This window comes from Barbus barbus (genome assembly GCF_936440315.1).
Source record: "Barbus barbus genome assembly, chromosome: 47".
NCBI lineage: Eukaryota > Metazoa > Chordata > Actinopteri > Cypriniformes > Cyprinidae > Barbus > Barbus barbus.
Genome location: NC_136725.1, coordinates 3,778,438 through 3,796,447, shown reverse-complemented (window position 1 = coordinate 3,796,447; position 18,010 = coordinate 3,778,438).

Below are 18,010 nucleotides of genomic sequence, written 5' to 3'. Positions count from 1 at the left end.
TCCGGATTATTTAATCAGATTACAAAAATTGGTTACACTTTATTTTAAGGTGTCCTTGTTACAGTCTAATTATACATGTAATTTTGCAGAGTAATATTAATTAATTTACTTTATGTTTATGGTTAGGATTAGGGTTTGGCATGTAATATGTGTAACAAGGACACCTTAAAATAAAGTGTTACCTAAAAATTAAGTACTTGTAATTAGATTAAATTACATTTTAAAATACTCACATTCAGATTACAGTTACTTTTCAATTGATTAAATTATTACTCATTATTTAAACAATAGCAATACATTATTCATAATTTATTGATTCTTCTTAATTCCTCTTTTTCATATTTTAAATATTCCTTTCTAAAATAGCCTACTGCTTATATTCAATCAGAACGTCTTCCAATTCTGTGGACATTGACACAAAGACCAGTTATTAAATTTTGTTTGACATTTGACATTTTCCAAACATCTTTCAAAGTCAAAAGTAATCTAAAAGTAATCAAAAAGTACTCTGATTATATTACTTAAATTGTGTAATGTAATGGATTACGTCACTAACTAAAATTTTTGACATGTAATTTGGAATCAGTAACGGACTTAACTTTGTAAGTAACCTACCAGCTTTGCTCATTACAAATCAGATCGCTGTATCTTCTGTCTGGTTTGATCAACAGAACTAAGGGATGATATCTCTAAAACCATCCTATATAGAGGTGAAGTAAAGCACACAAACTTGCAAATTAGCTAAGAAAGGCCAATGCCATATCATCCTCCCTTGACGGTAGGAGTTCCACCATATGCAGTGCTTTTTCCATGAAGTTTCTCTCAGGCGGGAACGACATACCTATCAACATAGGTATTTTTTTTCCTCTCATGTGGTGTAGCTGATTGGGTGGAGGTAGCCTTCAGTCTGAGCATGTGTGTGGTGACTACTGGTTAAGTATAAGGCCTGGCTATAGAAAAGGGAGGACAAGGAATTCCTTCATACACTGTAGTTGTGAACACACCTTGGCAAAAGAGCTTTTTGTGGAGGCAGGCGTGTGATGTTTTACATACGCTTCAACTTTTATGTGATTTTAACACTTCAGGAGCCAAAACTGAATTTCTTCATGAACGGTCATTTGAATACTAATTTCCATGCCAATTACATCTCTAACTGCCCCCCCCCCCCAGAAATATATTTTGAATTCATCCCATCTAAGGGTTCACACAGAATGCATTTTCCATTCCACTGCACCACTTTTGCATTGGTTTTCTATAGACAGATGTTTTTGAATGTTGCACTTGCATCTTTTGCAGCAACTCACAAATGGCATGCCATTCTAAAAACACAGCGGTCAAAAAAAAGTTACTTTCAAAAATCTTTTGTGTCTGGAGACTTTGCATTTTTCCCCATTGCACTGCCTGTGTCTCGAAATGATCTAAAAAAATTTATGAATGAATGAACAAACAACTGAACAAACAAACAAATAAATAACACGACTTCATGATCACTCATTGAATAAATCAATTCGAGCTGTTGAGTCTGATTTGGAGGGAAATTCCAGATTTGCATCATATTCTTGCATGTTTATATCTTGTCTGTAAATGCAGACGGAAATCCGACATCACATGTTTGGGTGCTGAGGAATGGTTGTAGTTAGTTGCTACAACAAATAGTGCTGTTCCATAAAATTTTGACTAGTCAGCTAGGCAGAATTTAACATGAACAGCAATAATACTGACCTCTGGGAATCCGTTTTTAAAATAAAGACACTTACAAGTGACTATGGATTCCCCCGGAGGTCAGTGAGGATTGTCACTTATTACTATTTATTCTGTAGCACAGTTTTAATAATCCATGGATCTCCAAAATCTTACTTTTGAACCCTTTCCATTCAATCACTTTTGCAATCAGTTCCTAATGGACAAAATCAAGCCCTATATTATTTTTTCAAAGTTTTCACTCATGAATGGAGCAAAAGTAATATGGGTTACATATGGCATTCACATTGACCTTAAAGGCTGTTAGAGATTAGAAATTCAACAATGTTCACTACAGGCTGGCAAATGAACATTTGACATGTTTCAAATAAATGTAAACAACTGGTTATATTGGAAAGGGTTTTCATTTTGTGGTAAAGCCACATGTACCGTTTCACCACACGTCAACCTCAAAAATGTCACACCAATCCTGCACATAAAACCATGCTGTTTTAATATTTTCTGAAATACATTTTAGTATTTATTTCTAATTTAGAATTAATTAACTGATACGTTTACACAAAGTCATGACATATAAATAGACTTTAATTCCTGCTAATTTGGGCTATATTTAATAACCAGCCTCCATGTTTCCAAAACACAGCTACCAGCTTAAATTTGAATTTGGATTTTTCCATGGATTTGGCTGAGGGCTAACTTAAAAAAAAAAAACGACTGGTTTAAATAAGGGCTTTCTGCCACACCGAGACACAAGGAATAAATCAAGCAAGAGTGAAATATGTTAAAAGGGACTAAAAGCCCTTCATTCTAGTACTGAACTTGTAGGTACAAAGTGGGATTGTTCCATTCCTGGGTGTTATCTTACTGGACAGGAAGTGCATGTTAGGGTCACTTGGGAATGATCGGCTACAGGACTGCCCACATCTGTTAAAATAAGAAAGACCTTTGAATTTCAGAGGAAACTTAAAAAAAACAAAAAAAATCTATTCACAAAGTGAGCTGTGTGACTGCCTGTCTGATCAAGCCTTTCCAAGAAAAAGGTTATGGCTAATACTGGAGGGGTAATACACAATTAAGTTTAACAGTGGCCTTTCATTCTGAAACGTCACAGAAATAACTGGTTTCAATAGCTGATGTGTGCGGTGAGCTGGTGAAACTAATCTCGCTTGCGATTGTGTTCTTTTGCAAATGCATCAATCTGATCTCAACTGTTTATATAATGATACTGATACCCGATAATCAGGCAAAGCATGTTTTATATCAATGGTTTTCAAATGGTTTTGCTTAACTCCTATTTAACCCATATTTAATGTAATCTGGGATTCATTTTAGATGAATTTGAGCCAAAATACTGCAGTTTTCTGACTTGGAGGTTTTAACCCATCATTATTACATGATTATTTTATGAACATCAGAGTGCTTTTTGGCCAATTTAAAAAGTACTTAAGTACATCGTTAAATTTAATTTTGTAATTATTTATATGTTCTTTGAAATATGTTGAATGAACTGAAATGTATTCATGGTATATTAAAATATAATATCAGTTTGAAACTTGAATGTCATGCATTTAAAGATATTTGTAATTTAAATATATTTGTAATTACCTGTTTGTCATGACTAAGTATTTAGTACATCTAAAATATATTAACTTGACATGTAATATCAAATAACACTATAGTTAAAATTATAATCATAATCAAATACTTCACATGTGCTTTAGTACGTTAGTCAATACATTAAAATAAGTGTATTTCTTTAAAGCATGGAAAAATATTAATAAAACAGTGAGTAATAAAATTAATAAAAGTTTAATAAAACATTAAATGTTTAGTTCGTAGGAAAACTTTTCATTTTACATTATTGCTTTTTTTTAATTGTCAGCTGAACAACTACTTAAACTCAAATGGATACCTGGACAATTTTCAATCTGGTTTCCGAGCACATCACAGCACAGAGACAGCACTCATTAAGATAATAAATGATATTCGCCTCAATTCTGATTCTGGCAAAATATTAGTGCCGGTACTACTAGATCTTAGTGCTGCGTTTGACACTGTCGATCATAACATACTTCTAGAGAGACTGGAAAACTGGGTCGGGCTTTCTGGGATGGCACTCAAATGGTTCAGATCATACTTAGAAGAGAGAGGTTATTATGTGAGTATAGGAGAGCATAAGTCTAAGTGGACGGCCATGACATGTGGAGTCCCACAAGGCTCAATTCTTGCACCGCTCTTGTTTATCCAGAATATGCTCCCACTAAGTCAGATAATGAGGAAGAACCAAATTGCCTATCACAGCTATGCTGATGATACCCAGATTTACCTAGCCTTATCTCCAAATGACTACAGCCCCATTGACACCCTCTGCCAATGCATTGATGAAATTAACAGTTGGATGTGCCAGAACGTCCTTCAGTTAAACAAGGAGAAAACTGAAGTCATTGCATTTGGAAACAAAGATGAAGTTCTCAAGGTGAATGCATACCTTGACTCTAGGGGTCAAACAACTAAAAATCAAGTCAGAAATCTTGGGGTGATTCTGGAGACAGACCTTAGTTTCAGTAGTCATGTCAAAGCAATAACTAAATCAGCATACTATCATCTCAAAAACATTGCAAGAATTAGATGTTTTGTTTCCAGTCAAGACTTGGAGAAACTTGTTCATGCCTTTATCACCAGCAGGGTGGATTACTGTAATGGTCTCATCACCGGCCTTCCCAAGAAGACCATTAGACAGCTGCAGCTCATCCAGAATACTGCTGCCAGGATTCTGACTAGAACCAGAACATCTGAGCATATCACACCAGTCCTCAGGTCCTTACACTGGCTTCCAGTTACATTTAGGATTGATTTTAAAGTACTTTTACTTGTTTATAAGTCACTCAATGGCCCAGGACCTAAATATATTGCTGATATGCTCACTGAATATAAACCGAACAGACCACTCAGATCATTAGGATCGAGTCAGTTAGAAACACCAAGGGTTCACACAAAACAAGGGGAGTCTGCTTTTAGCTATTATGCGGCCCGCAGTTGGAACCAGCTTCCAGAAGAGATCAGATGTGCTAAAACATTAGCCACATTTAAATCAAGACTCAAAACTCATCTGTTTAACTGTGCATTTGTTGAATGAGCTCTGTGCTATATGTCCGAACTGACTGCAATGAATTTTATGTATACACATTTTCTTTAAATTTATTTTAAATCAATTTCTATATCATTTTAAAATTCCTTGTTTTTATTATTTTTATTTCCATGTTTTTATTGATTTTTAATGTCTATTTCACTTTCTTTTATGTAAAGCACTTTGAATTACCACGGTGTATGAAATGTGCTATATAAATAAACTTGCCTCGCCTTGCCTTGCCTTGAAGAAACATTAGTAACTAATTATTAATTATTAATTATTTCACTATTTTATTATCTGCAAGTATTTTTTTTTATCTATACTTTTACGATTTTGAGTACACAAGTGCATTCAGAATAATGAAACGCTTAAAGAGATCCCTCTTTAATATTAAATATTTTGCTACATTATTGCTAGATAAAAGTTTTAAATACTGAATATTTATTTGCTCTCCTAAACATACAGTTGTATAGTCATTTTTGCCTCACAACTCACCAGTTGATATAATCTTGTTTATCGTATTTGCACATAATTGATGCTATTTGAACCAGGATGGTAAAGCATGCACTAATGCTAGCAAGACATCTTTAGTTCAGCAAACAGACTGACAGATCCAAAAATGACCTGGCAAGCTTTGACAGGCCATCATCCTCTCCTGTATTTATTTTCTATCCCAAAACAGATGCGAACATTTTGGTTCAGTTGTTTTCACACAGCAAACTACTTTCCCATGGAGCCCCTGTCTGCAGCTGAGGAAGGTTTAGCTTGTGTGACGAGAGTGGGAAGTTAACGGCCCTTACCTCACACAACACTACTTCACAAAGTACAGTGGTAGACTATCCATGAAGGATCTGGGCCTCTGACAAAAAATGATGTAGCTTCAGACCGATAGGAGTGCCTCAGAAACTTTTACAAACAAGCATCACTGTCCTACAGTCCTTCCCTTATAAGCAAAGCACCCCTGGATGCCCCATAGGAAATGTTCTTAAAATCAATGTAAAACACGTTGAATAAGATTCTGCTAAATGACAACCAACACAAACCAGATAATAATACCAGTTTGTACTAGGGATGCACCAAATCCAGGATTCGGATTCGGATTCGGCCGAATCCTGGGCTTTTTGACGGGGTTCGGTTTCGGCCGAACCTTAGATTTATTTTCCACCGAAACCGAACCCTAGACTTGCGCTACGACGTCACACGGCCGTTGATTACGTGAAGGTGTTTACATAGGACCCGTTCGAATGTAGTAGGCTGTAAGAATCTGAAAATGGAACTCGTAAGCAAAAAAAGTTTTGTTTGGCAGTACTTTCAACCAAAAGAAGGCGATTCAAGTCGAGCTTTATGTTCAATTTGCAATGCCAATTTGTCTCGTGGTGGCAAGTAGAGCCCTGCGCGGGACTGTTTTCTTCATCCCGCGCCCGCCGAATTTCTGACCATTACCGCCCGCTCCCGCAACGTGTGTGTTACACTCCCGCCCGCTCCCGCAATATGTATGTCCACTCCCGCCCGCACCTGCAAAACTCTGAGAATTTATTCCCGCACGATAATAGAGATGCATTGATTTTGTGTCTTCTCCCGTCCCGCAGGAAAAAAAAAACGTATTGTATTATTAAAGAGATTCATGTTTGTTCCTTTCCCTGACCTGCATGTATTCTGACGCACTGGTAGGGAAGATGAATATAGCCTGGGCTATCGGGGACATCTAAAACGCTTAGGCTACCGCGCGTTTCTTTAGACTTCAAGTACTTTGATTTTGTTGACAATGACATCATGTCGCTAGGTTACCTCCCGATCCCGCAGTGTTTTTTTTTAGCCGCCCATTCCCGCCCGCAGCAAAGTTCAAACCGCCCGCTCCCGCGAGATTTGCGTTGGGTCCCAATCCCAATGCAGCACTCTAGTGGCAAGGACCCTAAGCAGTACACAACATCGCCGATGTTAAAACTAAGGATGCGAGTAGGATTCGGTATTCGGTTTCGGATTCGGCCGAATCTTAAACAGTGGATTCGGTATTCGGCCGAACCCCAAAAATCTGGATTCGGTGCATCCCTAGTTTGTACTAGCAAATATTGGCTGCTAAAACCCAAAATCATCAAGAATTAATAAACAGTCATGCCAGTTCATACTCATAATGAAGATTTTATTGTTGTTGTTGTTGTTTTTTGCTCCGGGGTATAAATAAGTCTGAACTAACTTTGCAGCGGTTTACTGTCGACAAACACCCCAATGCTGCCCTCACTGCTGAACTTGATGTTTAGATGAATATGCAAATATATTCTGTACACTTTCCTCTTAATAGTACTACAACTACTGCTACAACTAATACTACTAATAAAAACGGAGTGTCTGTTACATTAAGTACAAATAGCCCGCCTTGTTGGCAGATGCTATTTACACTAACTCCGCGCAACGACCTGTGATGGCTGTCAAACGTCAGCTCCAGTATCAAAGATGTTAAAGCACCAGGTTCGAATCCACCTTTCGGCAAACTTTTTCCCTCCCTTTCAAATCTCATATCACACCGGAAAGGCATTTATTTTCAATAAAAATGAAGGAAATAATCAAAAAGTTGACAATGAAGTACTGAATAGGGTTAGGGTAGGTGTAGGGAGGGCTTTATTGTCCTGATATGGTGGCATCCACTTAATAATTTGAATTAAAATTATAATTTACACACAATACGTTATTATTGCATACTGTTTTATAATGTATACTTCAATACGGAGGTGCAGATAATTGCCACTATTTGCATTAAGTAGTATAAATAGCAGAAAATCCTAAAAGGGCTATAAATGATACCAGACGATGAATAAGGGTCTTATCTAGCGAAACGATCGGTCATTTAAAAAAATTGATGAAATGTATATGCTTTATTAACACAAATGCTCGCCTGTTCTGCGATGCGTGTTTGTGACGTCACGTAATATGTAATTACGTTGAAAAGGTCATGCTTGATGTAGGCTCCATCTCATCGTCTCCTCAAAGTTCAAAATCGTCCGACATTGTTGCTTTACCTTGTAAACTCATTGAGTTGTAACTCCCTTTTTTTGTAAATGGCTTTAACTTAGTATTTGCACGTTCAACTTGTAAACACTGACTCGGTACTTTCACCTATGTCAAGCGTGACCTTTTCAACGTTATTACGTATTACGTGAAGTCAGGAAGACGCATTGCAGAACAGACGAGCATTTGTGTTCATAAAGCATATACATTTTTATTAATTTTTTTAAAATGACCGATCGTTTCGCTAGATAAGACCCTTATTCATCGTCTAGAATCGTTTATAGCCCTTTGAAGCTGCAATGAAACTGTAATTTTGACCTTCAACCGTTTGGAGTCCATTGAAACTAACTATATGGATAAAAGTCTTGGAATGTTTTCATCAAAAACCTTAATATATTTTCGACTGAAGAAATAAATACATAAACATCTTGGATGACATGTGGCGAGTAAATTATAAGGAAATTTTAATTTGACAGTGAACTAATCCTTTAAGGTCCCGATATACTTCAAATTAAGTTAGTTTTGGTTGTTCGTTTGGGGGCAAAAAGAAGTTTGAAAAAGCTGAGCGACGGCATACTGTATTCAAAATTCCGACCATGCTGCTGGAGGCGGGGTGTAGATTATTATGTGTCGCGCCATTCGTGCATATGCCCTAAACACAACAACGATGCAATGACAAAATATATCTAGGTGTGAGATGGGTACCAATGGTCAGAATATTGTAGACAAAAGAATGATGATAAGCAGCAGTTCAGAGTCAAATATCACGTTTGCAATACAAAAGAACCATACCATTTCCATAATCAGTCCTTTATGGGAAGTGTGAATGGCTCATAGTCTGAAAAATATTTTTTTTAGTCTGAAAACTTTAGCATGATGTGAAAAAAAAAAATATTGGAGTCATCTCAATAACACAAATATGTTATGTTATGTTAAATATAATTTTATGATTGTTCATTTATTTTATTAAACTGGGTAAATTATTGCACCTTTTTATATTTTATGTGGTGTCATGATTTAATTTTAATAAAAACAAAGGTTCCTCTTCAGGAACGAGACGCTGCATCCAGAGACGCTTAGGGGAATGCCTTCAGCGTGACCGGCTCTGAATACAAATGAAATCTGTCCAATGGATGGGCGGGACGTCACGGGCGAGGTGACGCAATGACCAGCTGGTATAAAAGCACGTGCGGTGAAACCGGCGTCAGCTTTCTGTCATTCAGCTAGCGCTCTGTGTCTCCGTGAGTCCTATTTAGTGTTGTCTGTCTGTTCTATCATGTCTAAAAGCCAGTTTAAGGCTAAACATGGGAGCGAAGCACAATACAAGCAGTGTGTTCCTCCCTGCAAACGTTTTTTTGTGTGCAGGGGATACACACAGCTTGTGTGTGCTTTGCTTGGGAGCAAAACATGCGGAGGCGGCTCTCGAGGGGGCTGATTGCCCGCACTGCACTGGCCTTCCTCTGCGTGTGCTTCGCTCCCGAAAGGCCCTCTTCTCTGGGGAGGGTTCTTTCAGTGGCACTCGTGGGGTTCGCAGTGGGATCTGATGGAGGGATCGGAGACGAGCGAGTCTCTATCTCCATCTTCACCTGTCGGATCCCATGACCGCTCCCCGAGATTGGAAGCAGGCCTTGCGGATACTTCCCCTCGGGCAGCGGCCTCGGCGTTTCTCTTGTCTTCCTCTGAGGAGGTTGACACGGGAAACGTCGAGCATGTTGCACCCCCTGTTTCACCCCAATATGAGGAGCTTGTGGAGGTGATTACTCGTGCTGCAGCCAAGTTGAGTCTCGACTGGCCGGCCGAGTGTCCTGTGGAACCACAGAGAGGCAAGTTAGACGAGCGTTTTCTGCGGTTTCAGACTTCACCTCCACATCGGAGCCTGCCTTTTTCCCCGAGGTCGTGGGGGAAACCTTTCTCGGCCTGCCTCTTCGTCCCCTCATCGGACTACTACGGTAATGTGATGGGGACGACTGAGCGCGGTTACAGAGCGATGCCGCGTGTGGAACAGATGGCCACCAAGCCCTGCCCACCAAGCCGCTGTGCACATCGTCAGTGCTGGTGGGCAAGGGGTACGCGGCAGCAGGTCACACTGGCTCATGTCTGCACACCATGGCGGTGTTGCAGGCATACCAGGCTGACCTGCTCAATGAGTTGGATGAAGGCGAGGGATTTAGTGCGGAGGACATTCGTGAACTCCGCAAAACCGCTGATTTGTCTCTCCGCACCACCAAGGAGACCGCCCGTGCCATTGGGCAATCTATGGCAGCACTGGTGGCGGTGGAGAGGCATCTTTGGTTGACCCTGTCGGATATCAAAGACCGCGACAGGGTCTTCCTTCTGGACACCCCATTATCACCTTCGGGTCTTTTCGGTGACGATGTTGACTCTGTTGTCGACAGGCACCAGGAGGCCGGGAGGCAGGCGGTGGAATTCCAGCGGTTTCTCCCTCGCCCCTCTCTAACTCACAGGGCTGCTGGGCGAGAGCAGCCCCTACCGAGTGCTGGCTCCTCATATAGGGAAGCTCAGAAGGAGAGCGTCGCCATCCGTGCGCCTCCGCGTAAGCGGGGTCGGCGCGGTAAGAAGGGTGCATGGTCAAAGACCTCCCAGCCTAAGCAGGATCTGCGGACCATGCTTCAGGCGAAGAGGTCTTCGGCCAAGAAGCCCTGATATTGGTGGACCAGGGCTTATGAGGGTAGCCCCCGCTGGGGTAGAGCAGTGATCACCGCAGCATACGGTGCTCGTCTCGCCCCAGTGCCCTCAGGAGATCGATCTGCTAACCCTGCCACATATGGTGTTTCAGGGTGCAGCGGTCTCCAGCGAGCACACATCTCAGTCTCTTCCGTCCGGAACCGTAGCGGTGCTGAGATGCTCGCCACCCCTTCGGGGGTCTCTGGAGCTGCTAGTTCGGCCGTTCCCTGCCGGTGTGCCGCTCTGATTGAGCCGCTCTGACCACACCAGAGGCCAGTCTCGACAGACTGGTTCCCTTAGTAGACTATTTCACAGCGTGGAAACTACTGCCAAATGTGTCTAAGTGGGTCCTGCGCACTGTAGAGAAAGGCTACAGAATCCAGTTCGGTTCTCGTCCGCCTCAATTCAACGGGGTGGATTCCACTTTAGTGGGCCCCAAGCAGGCTCTGGTAATGGAAAATGAGGTAGATACTCTCTTAAGGAAGGAGGCCATCGAGGTGGTTTCTTCTCATGAAAGAGAGTCTGGGTTCTACATAGTTCCAAAGAAGGATGGAGGGTTGCGTCCCATTTTAGATCTGCGGCAGTTGAACCGCTCAGTCAGCAGATTCATTTATTGAAGATGCAGGACAACCACCTAGCAGTGCATTACAATAGTCCAGTCTAGAGGTCATGAATGCATGAACTAGCTTTTCTGCATCAGAAACAGGTAGCATGTTTCGAAGCTTGGCAATGTTTCTAAGATGGAAGAATGCTGTTTTTGTAACATGGGAAATATGATTTTCAAAGGACAAGTTGCTGTCTAATATAACACCCAGATTTTTGACTTTAGAGGATGTGACAGTGCATCATCTAGTTGCAAATTGTAATCCAAGAGATTCTGTGTACTGTTTTTTGGTCCAATAAGTAATATCTCTGTCTTATCTGAATTTAATAGGAGGAAATTATTGGTCATCCAATCTTTTACATTTTTACACAATCTATTAGCTTAGATAGTTTAGAAGTTTCATCTGGTCTTCTTGAGATATATAGTTGAGTATCATCAGCATAACAATGAAAACTAATCCCATATTTTCTAATAATATTACCAAGAGGCAATATGTATATTGAAAATAGCAGAGGACCTAGGACAGATCCTTGTGGTAGTCGATACTTTACTGGTGATAATTGTGATGACTCTCCTTTTAAATGAACAAAGTGGTAGCGATCGGACAGGTAGGATCTAAACCATCTTAAAGCCTGCCCTTGAATACCAGTATAGTTTTGTAATCGATCTAGGAGTATGTCATGGTCTATAGTGTCGAACGCAGCACTAAGATCAAGTAATAATAGCAATGAGATGCAGCCTTGGTCTGAAGCAAGAAGCAAGTCATTTGTAATTTTAACAAGTGCAGTTTCTGTACTATGGTGAGGCCTGAAACCTGACTGAAATTCTTCATAGAGATAATGTTTTTGCAAGAAGGAGCACAATTGAGCAGACATAACTTTTTCTAAAATTTTAGACATAAACGGAATATTTGAAATGGGTCTGTAATTTGCCAGTTCATTAGAATCTAGTTGTGGTTTCTTAATAAGAGGCTTAATAACCGCCAGCTTGAATGGTTTTGGGACGTGACCTAAAGATAACGATGAGTTAATAATATTGAGAAGCGGTTCTTCTGCTACAGGTAACAACTCTTTCAGTAGTTTAGTGGGTACAGGATCTAATAAACACGTTGTTGGTTTAGATGCACTGATAAGTTTATTTAGCTCTTCCTTTCCTATAGTTGTAAAGCACTGCAGTTTTTCTTTGGGTGCGATGAATGAAGCTGAAATACTAGACGCAGTAGAATCTACATTTGATATTGTATTTCTGACATTATCTATTTTATCAGTAAAGAAATTCATAAAGTCATTACTATTAAACTGTGAGGGAATATTTAGATCGGACGGCGTCTGTTTATTTGTTAATCTAGCCACTGTGCTAAATAAGAACCTTGGATTGTTTTGGTTATTATCTATGAGTTTGCGGATATGCTCTGCCCTGGCAGCTTTTAGAGCCTGTCTATAGCTGGATATACTGTTTATCCACGCAATTCTAAAAAATTCTAAGTTAGTTTTTCTCCATTTGTGCTCAAGATTACGAGTTTCTTTCTTGAGAGAATGGGTATAACTGTTGTACCATGGCGCAGTACGTTTTTCTCTAACCTTTTTCAATTTGAGTCAGGGCTTTATTTCATTCTTTTCATGGCTTTAAACTTGCTTCGGATGTTTTGCCACATCGCTTTGCATAACTCGTGCTTCATTGCAATTTCTTTTTAGGATTTTAATTCTCAGAATCTTTAAAATCTCTCTGCGAGCGATCGTACAGGTGCGGATATATTTGTACCAGGTCAGCTATTCGACACTCCAGTGTATTCATATTGCTTCATCTGTTTAGCTTTGCATTTGTTGAATGAGCACTGTGCTACGTCCGAACTGATTGCACTATGTATAATCATTTTCTATTCTTAACTGTTTTAAATTCTTTTTAAATAAATTTTTATATAATTTTGTTTTTATTGTTGTGATTATTATTATTTTTTTAAATTCCTTGTTTTTATTGTTGTGATTATTATGTGTAATGACTATTTCACTTCATTTTATGTAAATCACTTTGAATTACCACTGTGTATGAAATGTGATATATAAATAAACTTGCATTGCCTAGTAACTTGGTGTTGTTGCTGTTCTAGATGTTGTTCTCCTGTCTGACCTCCGTGGAACGAGAAATGAACCGGGGAAAAAAAATCTCACGTCAAAGAAGGTGGATTTCCCGAACCCACCCACCAATTGCATAATCGCCACGGACCAATGGAAGCTCAAAGGTGTTTAGGAGCCAAAACAGTCTCACCCAGAAAGTTTGCTTTGGTCAGCTGTTTCGAACTGCCAAAACAAAGTCAAAACAAATTAAACTTGATTTTGTTCGAAATTACATCATATCAGTTCGTTCTTTGATTTATTTGAAGTATATCGGGGTCTTTAGTGTAAATAGCCTATATCACTATTTACACAGTGCAAATAGGCGCTGCCTAATAAAAAACACACAACTAAAATGACAGTGGTGAGAAAACAGCAGTTAAGAAAGCATCTAATCATAGCAATCTGGGAGTTTACAGCATCTCTGCTATTTGGTTCTCCAGTTCAGTTCAGTCCAGTCATGTACCTTAGTGCATGTTTTGTGGCAGTTTCAAAGTGAAATGTTCCGTGAGTGGCACTAAAACACGTGTTCAATATGTGACTGTGGCATGTTTTTATTACATAGAATTGCGGCAGTTCAGAATTCAAATGGTTAATGCTAAAATGTTAATGCTCTATTGTGTTGGAAAATAACATACCCCCTACACCAAACCCAACCCTAAATGTTTACGGAAGCAAATGTGTGATATAAAAACACATTTGCTGATGCAACTGTGCTATTTTAACTTCCCTATACGTGGGTTTGAGCTGTTTTGCTGAACTGTAGTTTCATGGTATCTGTACCGGAGCACTTCACCTCACAAGTGCAACACCGTATCCCGTGAGCTAACAAACAAATCTACTGCATTAGAAAATCCATACATGTGAAGCATATGTGACGCTAACGTTCAGAACCATCAGTTTTCAAATCTCGCAGCATGTTAAAATTGTTTTGAGATCATAAAGTAATAATGTGCAAGGAATCGTGTGAAAATAAGGTTAACTAAGTTCAAAATTAGGCAGTAAAACTCTAGTGTTCATTTCAACTGAAAACAGTGATTCATACATATAAGGATGTGTTTTTTTGTTTGTTTGTTTGTTTGTTTGTTTTGCAGAAATATAGGTAGAAGCACATATTTTCAATTAGCCTGGATAGTGAGTTTTCGGTATAATGATGTAAATCGCTGCTTGACCAACATAGTACACTGCATACTAACTAACTAGCCAATCACACAAATGTGGTAGAGTAATAACTAGCTAATTCATCAATTTGAGATCTTAGAGATGCTGCTGTAACAAATATGACTCCTGATGACTACTTGTCATTCCTGAAGTCATCAGGTCACTTCACCTGATGACTACTTTTTTTTTTTTTTTTTTTTCGCTGTTATTTTGATTAGATGTTTATTTTGTCAGGGATTCCTTCTTACATCATGTGCAAATGCGCACTCTTCAAAACCAGCACTTATTGAGGACATGAAAAAAATATATAGATTAAAATGGATATACTGTATATTTTATGATGCCGTTTTTAGTGCCACGTTAAAGATTACGAGATTAACGTCCAAACATTGAGAATAAACTACTAACTACTAGCATTAAAAGTTTTTCCTCTCCATGTCAGCATCTGTACACTGTTTTTAGAACTCTGTTAATCTTTGTTTACCAGTAGGTTCAGCTTTTTTGACTACATGCAAGTATTTGTCATTCAGTTTGAATCGTCTAGCAATGAATTCATCTACTACTCTAGGAAGCATCACTGAGAAGTAAAAGCCTCTAAGATGAGTAACCTGGTGTGTTGAATACTCTGCATCGTATGGTACATTTATCAGAATGTGTTCCTTTGGAGACCAGACAAGTAGTTTTGTCATTCTCAGCCCAGTACAAAACATCCCTAATTGTATCTGTCTATAGTAGCTCCTGACTGCGTTACTCTGTAATTCAGATTTCTCATCAACCACTTTGATGTCACTGTTATTCATAGTGAAATGGTCTGATAGAGAGGTGGTGGTGTTTTTGGGAACAGGGCACTTTATTTCCAGAAGTTCCATACCATTTACTATGCCATCAGGGCTTGCAGACAGCCATGGCTCTGTCAGGCTGACCCTGATACCTGAGTGGGAGACCTGTAGACCTTTTCTACAAGAAGGCTTTGAGCTATTGCCTCTTTCTCACTCCCATACTTTGTAGCCGCATTACCCTGAAAGGTAGGAAAGAGATGCTCTCTCATGAATTTATCAGGATTTGTTGTTGCTCGTACTGGTACATGTTTAGCTGAACTAGCAGTGATCCTTATCTGTCTTGCACCATGCCAAACCTCTGACAAACTCTGATTTTGTGTTTGAAGCTCCAATTCACCTGCCTGGTCACTGTTCAGTTCTATTTGCTGTAAAATGCTTTACATTTACTGCAAGTCAATGTCTCTCCATGTGGCTGGTGGAGTTCTAAGCTTTCAGTGTCATCTCCTTGCACTGATACATTTGCATTGTAGCATTTTTCCAAAAGACTCTTTTTTTAGTTCAAAAAGTGGAATGTGTCTGATGAACTGACTCTCTCCCTGAAGTCATGATGTGTGTCATAGCTTGGTGTAGATGGTAGCCTTTCTCCCTCCCTTGTAGATGATGCACTATATACATCCTCAGCTTTGTGATGTCTAAATGTCATCTGACTAATTATTTTCTGTTGAAGGTTTTTTTCTGGTTCCTGCATTCCATCTACACTGATCATCAGTGCAAGATAGCCCTGTCATACCACTGGCTACTGCATTTTGCACCTTTCAAAAAAATCAGAACATATTGTTTACTTTATTATTTCACAGTACATCACTATTAGCACTTTTTAAGAGCTATATCATTTAGGGAAAATTAATTAAATTACATTAACTAATTACTTAGTAACTAATTACACCCAACACTGGCAACAACTGAATTCTTGACATCAAAATTGGATTTGAATGGCAGCCTGACATTTAGCTAGTGAAAATACAATTACAGATATCAAGAATTCTAGTCTTTTCTAGTTGAAATGGAATTCCTGTTATCAAGAATTAGCATTTTAATTCGTGAAAATTTACATTTTTGATATCAAGAATTCATATGAATAAAAGTCAAAACGGCTCATCATACTCTATTTATAAATACCCACCTTCCATAACACAGCAGCAGCATGGCTACAAGACCTGCTATATCCAGCTTTTCCCACTACTCCGTTATTTTGTAACATCACCCACGCGATGTGATTGGGTTTATTTATATACTGACTCGGCTCTACCTCCGCTTTCAGTAATGTAAACTGCTGGGCCCGTATTCATGAAGAATTTTAATGCAAAAAGTAGCTCCTAGTGACAAAATTCTAAGAAAATTCTTAGAAATGTGGGCGTTTACTCTTAAAATTAAAGAAAAAATCCTAGTAAAGAAAAAAGTAATTCAGAAAGCATCTTAACCCTTAAAAGAGGTCTTAAGGTCAAACTTGTTAGGAGTACGGACGAGGACTTTTAAGGGGCTTAGGAGTTTCTTTAACAGCGGAGAAAATGGACGAAAATGAAGAGGGAGAAAAAATGTGTTGCACACAATGCATGACAGTGAGTTAATAAGACGCTACACATTAGTTCGTGCAGGGATCATGTTTGTGACTGATCTTATTAAAGACATGCTAATATCTCAGACACCGCGCAGAATTGCCATAGCGCCAGAAATCACTACATTAACATATTTGGCAACTGGAAAAATGCAACTATGCAGCAGTGATGATTTGGGTCTGTTACAGCACTTATTAGGCTTATGTCTCTGTTCATTTCCTATAAAACACAGTAAATATGCATGGCCGGCACCAAGGCACCCAAACGAGTTACTGTGCCCCCCCACTTTCCATCCTCTCCCCTCCTTGCTGAACGCGATCGATTTTGAAAGTGAAAGTACCGATAAAACAGCGCACATAATGCGATTGCACGCTTTAGCGAGCGTCAGCAACTGCACGAGATCACAGATTGCAGCCCCCCCCAGCCCCCCGACACACACACACACACACAACGTGAGTTGTGCCCCCCTCTAGAAATTTAAATGCCCCCCCGATGGAGGTGCCCTGGCGCCGGCTCTGTAAGTATGACAGCATGGTAAATAAAAAATTAAGAATATATATACATATATAATGTGTGTGTGAGAAAGAGCGAGAGGAAAAATTCCGCCTGTAATTTCAAAGTGAAGGCTTATAATATACCCTACTCTTAAAAGCACTCTTTTATTTCCTTCTTGACAACCAACCAATCACAGTCTTCAAAAGATTGTGTCATACATAGCAACGGGGTCAACCCCGCCTCCTCACTAAGATGAAAGTTTTTGTCTTTTCCTTACTCAGAGTTGCTCTCAGATCGGTCCCGAATCGCTCTTAAGCTAAGACTCCTACGTAAAAGTTTTTAAGATAAATTAAGAGTTTTCTGAGAGGATTCTTAGAATCTTTATGAATACGGGCCCTGATGTTTATGACAAAGAATTCGTCCAATTTTATTATTGTGTAGATAACTGTATGCTTTTGTGCTTTTATCATTTCTGAGCTCATCTCCATCTACACCCTCAGACAAAACAAGATAATTGATTATGTCAACATATGTGACTGCTGGCCATTGTTTCATATAATCAATCTAGGAGGTGGTGCTGGTCAACGATCTAATGTGTAGTGTCTTATTAACTCACTGTCATGCATTGTGTGCAACACATTTCTTCTCCCTCTTCACGTTTCATCCATTTTCTCCGCTACTAAAGAAACTCTCTTAAAAGTCCTCGTCCGTACTCCTAACAATTT